The sequence below is a fragment of the Metopolophium dirhodum genome, chromosome 5 (assembly GCF_019925205.1).
Source record: "Metopolophium dirhodum isolate CAU chromosome 5, ASM1992520v1, whole genome shotgun sequence".
NCBI lineage: Eukaryota > Metazoa > Arthropoda > Insecta > Hemiptera > Aphididae > Metopolophium > Metopolophium dirhodum.
Genome location: NC_083564.1, coordinates 5,992,227 through 6,006,017, shown reverse-complemented (window position 1 = coordinate 6,006,017; position 13,791 = coordinate 5,992,227). Strand labels below are relative to the sequence as shown.

The window sequence follows — 13,791 nt, the reverse complement described above, 5'->3', positions numbered from 1 at the left end:
TGTATTGATGTTGTACCCGTCGTATACCTACCACCTAAATATAATATTATTATTATTATTATTATTATGAGTTGCACAACTGCAGCAGTTTATAGGATAAACTTATGACGGTACGAATCGCGCGGAATAAATTAAAACCGTCGGTCGTCTTACTCCGTCAAAGGGACTACAAATGCAAATAATATTACCTATAGTACGACGTTCGAGTGTGTCGCACTGCAAAAGTACTTTGAGAATTGTCAGTGGGTTAGAGCGAAAAAAACGTTTCGACTGATGCGTGGAAACGGTGACGAGCATATTATAAGAATGATAAACGTCGCCATCGATCGAGTTGCACCGATAAAATATTATATTGTCGATCGCATATCGGTCGGTGTATAATTTACTTGACTTGTAAATTGTATAATATGCTACGTCGACACAATAATATTATGTCTTGAGGTGTGATTTTCACAACGCCAGTAACACTCGTTTTCTGTTAATTTTTTTCAAATCGACTTATTGCTACCTGCAGAAGTAGTGTGAGTTTTGTGATAACATTTTTAATCTTAAAAATACATAAAGGCTAAGATAAACCAAGGTATTCTATGGTATTGAAATGCAAGTCCTAAAATGACAGACTAACTCTATTTTTTCCATCTAGGATCGCTCTCTATTCTCTATTCTATCGATTATAAATATATATATATCATACAAAAAAGTAAACAAACGGCCTCAAATTCTTATCAGTATGGGACCGCATAACCACATAAGCCTCAAATGTGAATATCCTATTCATGTTTATACGATACATGGTAATTTTACTTTTAGTGTTTGATAATAATAATAATATAGGTATAGTGTTTATATTGAATACTAGCAGATCCCGTGCACTTAGTTGCCTGTTAAAAGTGCCACCTCTAAATATGGTTCAAACTTTGATAAATTCAGTGTATGGAGTTCAAAACTTAAAGGTTTTCATCGATCACCTTGAATCTCAAAATACTTGTGCAAGCACCACTTTATAAAATGCGAATTTCGGAAGTTGCTTTCTCAGTGCGTACTTACATGGACGGTGGTACGAAGGTACAGTGAAAATTGCATTCATCAAGCTATCATAATTTAGGCTCTACGTCGATCAGTCAGTGAGTCAGTCAGGATCAGGACACGTTCGATTATATTATATTATAGCCATCCCGCACGGCGTTGCCCATGAGACACGCTTGTAATGATGCGAGCGAGCAGTATATTCGCAGGTATTGTCGCAGACCCCTCGAGGTACGTACGTAATTACAAATATTTTATTAACACCTTATTTATGATGTGCATGTGTAAGTTTCCGGAACAACGGTCGAATAATTAGCGTGAGCAATACCATTTTTGCGATGTTATGTATTATGGTTTTGACCAAATATATTATACAAGTATAAAATTATATTCAACCGTGGCCAATAGCAACCTTGCAATAAACAAAAATATATTATTATTTAGTTTATTTTCTTGCAGGACAGATGGCGTAACTGTTGTATTTTTTCCATTCATATTTCCAATTTTTCCGGCGGATTTTCATAAAATGTTATTTCATACAAACATTGCCTTGACAACAACGAATGGAACAAAAAAAAAATTATTCAAATCGGTCGAGCTGTTTTTGAGTTTTAGGGATACTATAATATTGAATCGTGGCCAATATAGAAACCTTGCAATAAAGAAAAATATATTATTATTTAGTTTATTTTATTGCTGGACAGATGGAGCCACTGTTATATTTTTGACATTTTGATTTCCTACGTTTCCGGCGCATTTACCTAAAATTTTCTTTCATATAAACCTTGTCCTGACAATTACGAACACAGCAGTAAAAACGTTCTCAAGTTAAGGTATAGATATTAGAAAAGAATAAAAATAATTAAACTATATTAATTAGGTATTAGGATACAAGGTTTTAGAATATTTTATCAAATTAGACAAGTTTAAATTTCTCAGTGAATATTTTATGTATATCTTTCTCGTCCTGAAACTTCAAAATTCATAAAATAATTTGATCAATTTAAAGAAAAATAAATTGTTATTCTTAATAGGTACCTATCTATAATTAGATGAAGTAGGAATACTTTCCGAAATCTGATCTAGAAAGTTCTAATCTGATCGACATTTCAAAAAAAAAAAAACTGAAATAATGAATATATTTTCAGATCAGGTACCTACGGAGGTTGTATCTGTGAGATTGGTAGGTAGTATTAATTATAATACAATTATTTCATAACGGTCTTAATAGGTCTGAATCTGTCGGTAAGAGTCTGCCAAACGTCGAACGCCACGTGTTTTATTTCGATTTTTTTAAAGATTTCCTACATTGAGTGTTAGAACACCTTTTCGAAAACCTTTGCGCTTATAGGCACGCCACGGTAGACTAAAATATATTTAGCCGAATTAAGCAGGGATCGTTATAGAGATCGTGCACCTCCTCACCGTGAGTGTGTGCATTTTACTGTATGCTGTGCGGAAGATAAAAGCTTTACTGTCGCCCGTGTGTTCGTATTAACACGCAGACCGCTTCCAAATCGTCTGGAGTCTAGACATTGCGCAGCGGAAGTCGGAAGAGTGGTGGTGTGTCCAGTGTGGGGGGGAGGGTACAAGCGCATATTTTACGTACGAATCGCTGGTAAGTCGTGTTACGTTCCAACCCTGCCCCGCCCCCCGCCGACCGCAATAATAACTTTTCCGTAAACGATTATTGTTATTATTATTTTTATTGTTATTATTATTATTATTATACGCTGTCCCTCGTCGTCCCAACGATAATAATAACGATTTTGCCGTTCCGCGCGCTGCGTTCAAATAATTTATGCACGTTCGACGGCGGTGTTATATTTATGTCGTCGTGTAATAAGTTAGGTTTGGGTATCCGCAGTACGAGTCCGACGACTTGTCATAGTAAAATATAACGAAATAATATTACTACATCACAATATTATTATCCTATACGCGGTAGGTATCGGCCAATTCCCTTTTGGTTTGCATAACGACTGCACCCGACGCGCATTATTGTAATATGCACGTCGCACACGGATATCAGCTGCTGTCAATTTGTGTCACAAACGTGTCTCCAGCTTGATTTTCTCTGTACGTTCTATAATATTTACATCAGCTAATGTTTAAAGTATCGTAAATGGCTTGTAAAAATAGGTACTATCCTTGTTGACGTATCGCCTTCTCGATGGACCCGAACTATTGACAATATTGAAATACTGATAATAATGTACGTCTGATTGAGAAATGTCGAGAAAGTCTTGACGATGGTAAACGATATTGTTTCAAGCCGGTTTCTATACGAAATAGACAATAGTACATTATAGTATTATACACATATTTAGGGCATAATAATGGGCTCTAATTCACGTGAGGGCCCATGATTGTATACAGTATGGTTATAATATTATCCTCGTTTAGGCTTGAATAAAACTTGGACGCGGGCTTTTACTCGGCTACATATCATTATTACGAAAATGGTGTGCGTTATAATATACTTATTCTTAATTAGTAATTATTAATAATTATATCTACTAATAAATTAAAGTGGTTAGGTATATTATAATAATAATATTGTAGTCGTCAAAAGCTCGTGGCTGCCTCCACTGCCTCCACTGTGATAATAATATGTAACAGAGTTCCTGTAATCAGTGCGCACTCTCTTGCCTTACACCGAATCATTGACGATGATTGGATGGGGAAAAGGGAGGGGGACTTACGACGACATAGCTCCTTCGAATAACTTCCAAGACCTTCCATTCCCGTCGTCTAAAAATATTTATATTTCCACGTTTGACTATAAGTATTTTATATCAATTTTTTGTACCAGTACGATCCGTCAATACAACTACAACCATAATATTATATTATATAAAAACTATTTATAATTTCAACTTATAATTTTGGTCTATTTTTTGAATCATTATACCTAATATTTCTACCGTAGCCCACCAAATCTCATTCTGGAAATAAAAAAAACGTTTAAAAGATTGTTGATTTTCGCTCGTTGAAAAAATATATTATGTTTGACTAGTACAAAATGATAATAGCGAGACCATAGCTATGTAATATGTCCACGGACGTTAACAATCTGAGACGACGCAATAATAATGATTAATAATCAGAAATAGATAATACGTGTAATAAATAACAATCTATGTTTGTATGATAATATTATATTGTAATATTATGCGTATAATAATGGCTTGAGCGATTTTAACGCATCCGTGTATTCGTCGGCACAACTTTGCGTGGGTTTTTGCGTTATTTACCAAAGTTTAGGGCGAACAACGCCACGTCCTGTTATAATATTAATACAACGTTTTCTGCGGGTCGAAAGTTGCGAAAATTAATTATTAACGTTTTCGAAATTTTACACAGTTTTGTGTCACGTAATCTGCGCATATTATGATATATTATTGTTATTTTAATATATGTGGGTGTCTACGCTTTCTTTGCCCCGCAGACCCGAAAAAAAAGTGTTATAACCTACATGCATGGGTATACAACATGGGTAACCTACATGGCAAAATACCGATTTATATCATTATTATTAATTACGGCCGCTTTCGATATCGCGCGTTATATTAAATTGTTCTAGCAACTTTTTTGCGATCGATCGATCGAGTTTAACAGCGGCCCATTAGCGAAACGAAAAAAATAAGAAAAAATATTTCGATATACCTATAGACGTAATACGCCTATACATATTTTTGTTGCTTATCGTTAAAAATCGGAAACGCCTATAAAATTGAACACCTTAACTACTATCGCGGGTGGCACTACTCGGTGGAAATTAATATCGACTTCCATTTCCACGTCATTTTTGACATTTTCTCTTTTCTTTTATAGCGTTAATTCACTAGTGGAAATTCAGTGGAATTCATCCTGTGGAACAATCCTGATGATACAAACTTGTTTTTCTTTGAAATAACAACATCCCATTTGTAATGTGAATCTTTTTTTTTGCGATGACGATTTTTTCGAAAGATTTGATAAATAATATTTATGACTATTCGATGATAATGACCAATCGAGATTTTGATTTTCTTAAAAATAATCTGCTTAATATTATGTTATACGGCAAAATAAGGAACGCTATTTCGTTTGAAATAAAAACTAATGTGATAACACTGCTGCACACAAAAATCCAAGCGTACGAAAAATATATGACGGTTTCCAATAATACATAGTGAACTTGAAAATTTCGAAAATCAAAATTTAAATAAATCCATAGTTAATTTGGTGATCATCTCGCGGTATATATACCAATGATTCGGTGCTCGGCGGTACGCGAACACGCCTCGTACCTATTGGCAGTGAGCTTGGTATCAATCGCTTATACATTTTGTACCGTTTAAACATTTTTTTTACTCACCTGCAGTAGCAACGACAAAAAAAAATATGACAATAATGTAAACGTTTTTTGGTCGAGGTAGAGCCCATATAGCGAGGTCACAGAGAAATGTATAATATAATATATGATATGATAATAATATATTGTGCGCGTATGTAACACCGTGGCCGCCGCCGTATAAATAATGTCTTAAGCTAATGAGCCGTATAATGCGAGTGCGGGAAAACGTATACACGAAAATTGTGGCTGAAAACGGAGATAAAAGAAATTCCGTTTGGATTTGCGCCAAGTTATGACGGTATAGCCGCCGGTACGCGTAACTTGGCATAAATACGCGGGTTATAGTACCTATTATATTATACGTAGTATGGAAAAAAAAAAGTTGCATATGGTCTTTATGGATATTATTTTAACATATATATATATAATATTATATTTTGTATAAATAAAAACACTCACCACATGCGATACGCGGCGGTCGGTGGTATAATAAAATACAATATGTATAATATATACAACGATACGAGAAAATTAAAAGTATTCATTTATATTTTATTTTTTTTGTTATTTTTAAAAATCCAAAACGTTACCTAGTTTTAAAGTTTTACCGTTATCGTAAATAATATTTTTACGCATTTAATAACAATATTTATGCATTAACGGCAGCGTTATAAATTGTATTTGTGTGTGTGTGTGTGTGTGATGTGGCAATTTCATAACGTGTTCCGGGAAAATTATAGCGCGCAGCATCTCTGCGAGAAATTTAAACATTAACGTGAACGATTTAAAAAAAAAACCATTTCGGCGGAAGAGATCTTAAATCGTTTTCTTGTTGTTACATTATAATAATATGATATAGGTAAGGATTTCTCGAGTTCGGCCATGAAATATAATAGGACTTACTTCTATATTTTCCAGAGCTATAGAATAATAACTGTAGTGTTCGACGTGTAACAGGAATCGCAAGAGTGTGACTATGCCTATGTATTATTGTCTGCTGTTATGAGCACATTTTTATAGCTTTGAGTACAACAATAATCGTCCACAGAACGGATAGTTGTTTTGGAAAACAAATGAATGAGTGGATGAAAAGCGTAAACAGAAAAAACATTTATTTGATATGGTTTCAAACAGTTTCCGTGTAGGTTTTTGTTTTGCTTTTCTTACAATATGACAATTATTTCTCCAGAATCCATCGCGACTGAGGAACGTTAACTACTATAAACTAAAGTGTGATGCATTTTTATCAAATAACGTACCTTATCGCTAAACGAATTTTACAGGTACTATACGCATGATACACCCACACAATTCATCCACACACACTGCACTGAACTTACACCGTTAAATGTGTACAAGTAGTAAAAACACACGACGCGCGCCCTTGAAAACAAGCGAACGAAAACAAAAATAATATAAAAATGACCGACGGTTCCGTGACGATCTTATGGTGTGATCTATATCCGGTAATCGTGATAATTGTTTTACGAGATTTTCAGTGCACCGAATAATATAAGAATATTATGTTCACCGGATGACGGAATGTTAAATAATATTGTCAATCGTTGCCCTAACAGTTTCGATCTAAAAATTACAGTTGAACTTATCGACAGCATAATATATTCACATACTTTAGGTTAAACCCTAATGTTGTGTTTTCGACTCGAGTTCGTTGATTTTCGATTTTTCCGTGCCGTATGCCTGATAATATAATAGATGTATTATTACGTTGTACATCATGTTTACTGTGAAAACAGACGACGACGCGTGCGAGTCTCGTCTAAAATCCGCGAGTGCTAATATATTATATACTAATAATTATCGTATAATAATAATATGATATCTGACATAATAATAAATCTCGTCACCCTCATTTAACGTTCATTATTCATCGCTTTCCAAAACCGTCGATAACATAACATTATCGGTGATATCATATCATGTGCCTGGGTTAGGTCTAAACGATACACATAACGACGCGTGAAATGCTTAATGTATTATATCAGTTAAACGGCTCGAAAAAATAAATATCCAATGTGTATAAAACGTAGAGTTAAGTTCGTTTTAAATATTAAACCGGACAGTCTCGGGAGACGCCACGAGTAGAGCATGATTCTGTTTATCGACAACGATTTCATTCGAAACTTTGAGGAATCGTTTTTTAAAATAATTATTCGAAAAACTTACGATTCGTTCGCACGTATAATAATTATGTACTGTCGTTTGTTTTATAGAAGTGATTATATTGTAATCGTAACGTAAATGCATTTGGTCTTTTCAAGTTATTATATAGACGGTCCGACAAGGTAGACCGACCAGGGACTTGGACCTCATAGGACTGTAATTTTTTTCCCTGTGCTCATATTTTTCTATGTTTTTCAAAGCACGTGTCGAAAAAGTACCGATTGTCCTGTGCAGGTTCTTAGGAGTTATTGAATATTATCATTTTGATACGGTCGGAGTCTATCATAAATCGTATGTAATTGAATAATTATTTTATCGCAAAAATAATATGAGAACAGGTGACACGTGTTTTTGTGCAAAAAAAAAAAATATACTAAGACTATCGTATTCGCGAGTCTTACTATAAAGGCGGCAAACTCAAACGCTTCAAAGTTATCGGTCCCGAGTACCATAGTAATAATATGTTACGTTATTATTACTTGTAATCATTCATACAAAAGTCGAGCGGGTAACAATATTTTTAGCGATCGATCATGATTCACGACCGTCGCTTGTTGTTGTTATCGTTTGTAAATATTATACTCGACGGGCTTTATTGGGATTCTGTTTTTTTTTTCCTCCCAAAGTTATGTAAACAAAATTTTCCGCAACCACCGAGATACCTCTCCGTCCCGCGTCTTCTATACTATTGCCGTAGTTGTTACGACTATACATTTTAATATTATACCGTTATTGTACACGTTGAATTAAAATGCAAAATAAACCTCGTAGTACTTTCCGGGAAATACTACGCACAGTTTTGAAGGTCGGCGCTATCGCGAGCAGACGATGTACGATATTATTATTATTATTATTATTACAACACCGTCGACAGCGGATGAATGAAATAATAATTCGATATTATATTTCAATCAAAATAATATAAGTGCTATCGATAAAATAAATAAGCCCCCGAAATATCACGTGGCCTTCCTCCATACGTGGTTGGTGGTTGGCATGATAAATTTCACTGAATCGTAATTTTTTATGTGCGTATCGTGAATGATGTGGTTGCCGGGAAAACGAATTGTCTCGCAGCGGGGATGACGAAAAAACGGGAAAATTAAAAAAATGGTCGATCGGAAACAACCGATTTCACGTGTGAAAATAATCTCTCTCGGCGAAAAAGATTTTTGGCTTACGCGCGCACGTCAGGGTGAACGTACCCCGCGTGAAACCCGAGTGTGTGCAATAATACACCGGCGGTGGCAACAACGGCAGATGCGGCGGAGGGACGAGGGAAACGACCCTATCCCCTTCGCAGTCGGCGAACGTCCGACAGGGGTTGAATGCGATCGATACTACTCTCCCCGTACCACCTCCGCCACCATCCCCACCACCGCCGTCGCCACCGCCACCACCACCGTCGCCTAAGCCTCCACCCTCGTCACCCGACCCCCCCGTCGTCATCCACCCACCGACTGCCATGGACCAGGGCGGGAGGGAGGGCGTGGTAACAGGTGTCGGCATCGCGGGCGCGAGGCAGCGGCGGCGGACGGCGAGTGATACGTACGGCAGTGGCGGCGGGCCGCACATCGATCCCGCTAGCACGCGCACGCGCCACCGACGAATTTAGCCGACCGCCACCACCACCGGCGGCGCGCGACGACGACGGCGACGACCACGACGCCGCGTCCCTACGCCGGAGCGTCGGTGCCGAGCGACTCCCGGCGTCCGCTCAACAAGTGTCTTCTGTATTGTTGTGCCCGCTAAACCGAACACAACGACCGTTGCTCGGCGCCGATCGCGGGTGCGCTCTCTTTTTTTTTCATTTCCATTTACCTCTTTTTCTCTCGTCGTTTTCTCCCACCCCCATCCGCCCGTCCTATCCACCGTCCGCGTTTCGCTCGCCACTCCTCTACCCGGTTCCCGTCCATCCATCCACGCGCCCTCTCGCTCGTTCGCCCGCCATCTCTCTGTCCCTGTCCACGTCGCTGTCTCTCGTAACTCGTTCTGTCCGCGTCTGTCCCGCACCTCCCCAAACCCGTCCCCGAATCGGCCCGGAAGGAGACGTCGTCCCGAGCATCAAGAGGAAGCGGAAACCGTCGGACCATTTACGATCGCGGCTTGGGCGTGTAACTACGCTCGGACGGCGGCGGCAACGACGACGACGACGACTTCGGACGACTTTGGACGACGCAGGTAAAAGGGCGCGCCGTTACGGTGGAGGCGGTGGCGGACATTTGTGGTAGCACTGGTGGTGGAGGTTAAGTCGGCCGTCTAGGCGGTGGAGGCGAAACGGTAGCAGGCGGTGGGTGGTAGCGCATTGCGGCGCGCACTCACAAACAAGTGGTCGTCACGCCGACGCCGCCGCCGCCGCCACCGTCGCAGCGAGTACGCGCGCGATACGCACACGTTTTCGTATACGCACGCGAAATACAGCACGCGCATCCGTATGAGTTGCGCGTGTGCGCGGGCGCGCGACACGCACACGCGAGCACACCCACGCGCGCGCTTCGTCCACCGGTAGCATTGATTTTGACGCGCGCACGCACCCGCACACGCGGGCCATGACTACGCGAGTCTCTTCCGCCGCGTGTGTTCTTCCCGCATACAAATCTCAATCTTCGTTGTTGTGGTTGTTGTATTTTGTGTATTCGTAATAATTATTATTGCAACCGTTGTAACCAGTACCGCGGTATAATGATATTATAATAGTATTATGTACGCCCAAGTAATATCATAATAATATGAATACTTATGTAGGAATCACGACGCCGCGACGGCGAACCGGCCGTGTTAACGTGGTTGGACAAGTCCAGTCGTTCTGCTTACAACACTATTATACGACGTTTTATCGTCAGACCGATGATACGATTCATGTTATATATATATATATATATATATATATGAATGTCCGATTTTGGTGCGTTTCCGCAGCCCCGCTAGGGTGGCACGGGAAGTCCTATCGCGCGTACACATTTATAATATATATATATATGTATATAATATAAGTGTACGCTCACCCTTAACGCGATTTCACCCCACCTACCACCACCCCATGACAATACGACGATCACAACCACCACCAACACCACCTATACTCTGCAACCACCACACGATCCCTCGTCCCGGCGATGACGCATATAATATTATCGTCGCACCCAGGTACGTCACGACGACGACGAGGCGAATATTGTTATATTTTACCTTAAACCATTATATGTATATATTTTTAAACATATTTTATTATTAGATATATTGTATATTATGTGTGTTTGTGTGTGTGTGTGTGTGTGTGTGTGTGTGTGTGTGTGTGTGTAAATACTTATGAACCACGTGAAGTACCGTAAACACGAAGCGTTAAAATATATTTTTTGTCATACGTATAAAATAGGTAGGTGATATTATAACAGTGTGATATGCGTGCTTATCATTGTCGTTCGTACCTACACATAGGCGGACTGATGATTTGATTTTTGGATTGCTTATCGATTATTGACCATACCAATATCGTTGTGTTATATAAATAAATGGCCGACATTGTAAAAATATAATATTACATGATATATTATTTAATTTTAGTCTACTGATTTACATTGTCGGTATGTGTGGTAATATGATGCCCCCGATGTCCGCTATAATTATGAGTTCACCTATGTGTAGTTGTATGTGGCATGTGCTTTGTTGTGATGTAGAAATCGGTTAATTTCTGAAGGCTTCGAACTAATTTTTAAGCGGCAAGTGAAATACGGTAAAAGTTTCGGTTTTCCACAAATGTGCGTCCCATGTCTAAGACTAAATCCTATTTTTATCAATAAATCTATTTACTCGGTATTCGTTGATAATTTAAATGCACCGGTATAATATATTTGAAAAAATTATGATTGCGCTTCCGATTATGAAATTAATAATAAAAAAAAATAGATTGTCGTCCAAAACGACATTACGAAATTTAAAACCACGGTGTTTTATTTTTTAAAAACAAAAAATATTTCAAATATTTTTAGAACACATCAAACACTGACTTCACAAACTATAGCAGCTATAATATTATGCATATCATATTATATTGTATTATTTAATATATATTTGTTTATTATGCTGGCAATAGTGGAACGCCAAATGTTGTGAGGTCGGAAACGAACAGTAGAATATTGTCCAGCGACGACTTTTTTTTTTGCGGCCTTTGTGCCACCGAAACGCATTTTCGGGATTTTCTGCATTTTTTCTATCAACCCCGTTTCCGCCAGCAACGTGACTTTTCGAGGTCGACCGCTGCCGCGCCACTCCAATCTTAGGATTTTTTTTTTTTGCGTATCTATATAGCTTTAGCCGTACGACGGCGACGGCTGTATTTTATTAAACTCGTGGACATACTAGCGCGCACATACTTGTTTTACTACATTTTACTGGTCACATAAATATATGTACTGTAAAAATACTATGATCGTTATACATAATTTTTTATCGTCTACACTATGTATTTTGGGTCTAATAATAAATCGTTACCAGCAATACGCGTCCATAGTAACCGTTGTGACTTGGTTATTTTGATTTGTAATATTATTACAATATAGACCCGAATGGCTGAATCAATCGATGAAACGTATTATTTTTCAGCGATTCTGCAGTTTTGGGATTTATATCGATTTGTATCGGCGATCAACGAGATAGAATTGCACAGAAAAATATCAGAATTTTGACACAACTTCTTTTTTGTTATACACTTGTTTGAGTTTTTTTTACCAAATATTATTATTGCGATGTATATTCGTCGAGGACTTTAAACGCCTCAACGTGGATAACAAACTTACAAATGGTAGCGTTTCGACGATTACGGAACCGTTCAAACAGACTCGAGTCTTATAGTATAATAATATTTCATGTCAAGTTTAAGCCGAACTCGCGTTATAATAATGTTTAACCGGAAAATACCGAAGGAAACCCTACAGGGTATTTTTAATTTTAGATTTTAAGCGAAACAAGAGAACCAGTGATGATTTAACCTTGTAGTTAATTTTTTAATTTTTTAAAATTTTCAAAATCAACTCGGCACAGGTGCAGTGGTGCACATATTATTATCTATCTAGTGATTAATATTATTATATACCTAATTGATACTTTTGAGAGGTAATTTTTGATTTTCGATAAATGTGCGAAAAATATATCTAAAAATTACCGGAACATTTTTATTGTAAAAACACGATTTTGTGCAAATCGAGTTTCGTAATTTCATCGTAGTTCTTATTAAATGTATATGATTATTAAATTCTGAAATTTTAACCGAATGTACGATTTAGTACTTTATCGTGTGGTAACATTTTCCAACTTACATTATTATTATGTTCAAAAAAATTGAATCTACTTACAACAATATAATATTATACCGAAGCTCCACTCAGAATCGTTTTGGTGAAAGAAAAGATTCATGGTTACGTCTTTCAAACGAGTATTTCATTTATTTTAATATCATTGAGTAGGAAATATCTACACTTGAAACATTACTAATTATAGTAAATTTTTCGAGTGCATTAATACAATTGATACAATTATATCCTGGTGTGTTTGTAGGCATTAACCCGAGTACATCAGATCAATGTCACTACTGGGTTTTAAATGTTAACAGCAATGCAGTAGGTACATTAATCGCGGACAAATTCGAAATAGTATGTTTTTTTAAACGGTAGCAAATTAATTAATGATTTGATTAATACGATTATATTGCTTGGTTTGCGGGATCCAAGAATTACCCCGCAGGCATGCCATTATAATTCTGTTGAAATAATATTGTAATGAACAAGTGGTAGTAATATAAAGTGCGCCGACGAAATCTTCAAATATCGGATCTTCGCGAGTCTTTACCGACGACCAGATTGGACTTAACCGCACAACTATATTAATATAATCGGTATCTTCAGAGTGACGTTTGGGTTTTCCGATTATTTCCAAATTATATTATTTGTCGAGTCTCTTTTATCCGGTCGGTTGGTCGGACGACTGCAGTGGTGAATATACTTAGTAATATCCTTTTTGAATTATTGAAATCGAATAATTGAAAATATACTGTTTCCCAGCAAATTCATCATCAACCTAGTTTGTTGTAACATAATATACGTGCTATCGTGGTACAGGTGTGTACCCGGGATCCGGTCGTAAAACCGTGTTATTCCAACGACACAAACGTTCAATATCCAAACCATGATTCGCACTGAGTTCGAAATGTGTTTCGTTCAAAAATATACTTTTCAAGTCCATAT

General features: G+C 37.6%; 1 protein-coding gene across 4 annotated transcripts in view; it reads left to right on the top strand.

Annotated features, from left to right (window-relative positions):
* The window catches only part of LOC132944777 (zinc finger protein 853), a 208,568-nt gene that overhangs the window by 142,515 nt on the left and 52,262 nt on the right, over positions 1 to 13,791 (top strand). Inside the window, exon 1 of one of the 4 annotated variants that reach the window (XM_061014265.1) lies at positions 9,125 to 9,733. The exons of the other annotated variants lie outside the window; for them this stretch is intronic. The gene's annotated coding sequence lies outside the window, so the exon portion shown is untranslated. Of the gene's footprint in view, positions 1 to 9,124; positions 9,734 to 13,791 lie in introns of those variants that run through there. 4 annotated transcript variants of the gene reach the window in all.